The 990-nt window shown below is 43.3% G+C and overlaps 1 protein-coding gene and 1 long non-coding RNA gene across 2 annotated transcripts in view; both read left to right on the forward strand.

Annotated features, from left to right (window-relative positions):
* map2k6 (mitogen-activated protein kinase kinase 6) overlaps positions 1-990 on the forward strand; it is a 40,477-nt gene that overhangs the window by 14,122 nt on the left and 25,365 nt on the right. The window lies entirely within an intron of this gene.
* Positions 7-990, forward strand: part of LOC106529048 (uncharacterized) — a 1,449-nt gene continuing 465 nt past the window's right edge. Inside the window, exons 1-2 of the long non-coding RNA XR_001311578.1 lie at positions 7-595; positions 688-963. This is a non-coding gene — a long non-coding RNA (uncharacterized LOC106529048). The remainder of the gene's footprint in view (positions 596-687; positions 964-990) is intronic.

Raw genomic sequence — 990 nt, forward strand, 5'->3', positions numbered from 1 at the left:
ACTGTTTGTTGGTTCTGATGTATGTTCAGGTACTGTTTGTTGGTTCTGATGTATGTTCAGGTACTGTTTGTTGGTTCTGATGTATGTTCAGGTACTGTTTGTTGGGTTAGAATGGGGAAACTGCCTGAGTCAGAAATATTTGACTGATTTAAAGACACAATAACTGAACATTTCTTTTTCTGTGACTTTGTGTTTAAAATGAAAGCTTTGTGCATTTCTTCCATCGTTGCTTCACACTGTGAAACACAGAGCTGCTGCTTATTCCTTCCAGCCACACAGATTACATAATCCAGCACCCCTCTGACCTCCCACCACCTCTTCTCGCTTTCCTCCCTCCACCTCTGCGCTCTCCTRTCATTTCTGCTCACATGGTTTCAGTTTTAGCAGCGAGGCTCACTTTGTGCCGCTGCAGGTCTGGGGAGACGTCKGTGCTGGTTCTGTTCAGTGAAATGTGTTTGTAGGGACATGCTGCCTCTTGTCTGGAGATCTGCGTGCAGCTCGGAGGCAGAAACRTTTTGTCGTCGGTCTGAGACAGGAGGAAAAGGAGATGTTGTCACGTCACTGTGAAGCTTGTTTGTTTCCCTCACTGTTGAAGGTCAGTGATTTGACAAACTTCCAGGTCTGATTAACGCTCTGATGGTAATCCTCTTTGACCTGATGTGGAACTGGTTCAAACTTCTGCTGCAGGTTTTCATTTGATTCTAATCTGAGAGAAACTTCAAACACGTCAACTGATGAGTTAATGCCTCAGAAGTGCGTTAATAATCTGTAAGTAAGAGTTAGCTCTCACCTGTTTCCAAATGAAAACATTAAAGTCATAATTTGAATATTTTAAAGTAACTTCTGTTAGAAGGATATGAACAGGGGTAATCACCTTTCAGCCTCAGGTGGGAATCATTCCTCTGAGTCTGCATTTTCTGGTTGGTTCAGAGGTGCATTCAGGTACAGTTTGATGGTTCTGAGGTGCATTCAGGTACAGTTTGATGGTTC

The sequence above is a fragment of the Austrofundulus limnaeus genome, unplaced genomic scaffold, assembly GCF_001266775.1.
Source record: "Austrofundulus limnaeus strain Quisiro unplaced genomic scaffold, Austrofundulus_limnaeus-1.0 Scaffold419, whole genome shotgun sequence".
Taxonomy (NCBI): Eukaryota; Metazoa; Chordata; class Actinopteri; order Cyprinodontiformes; family Rivulidae; genus Austrofundulus; species Austrofundulus limnaeus.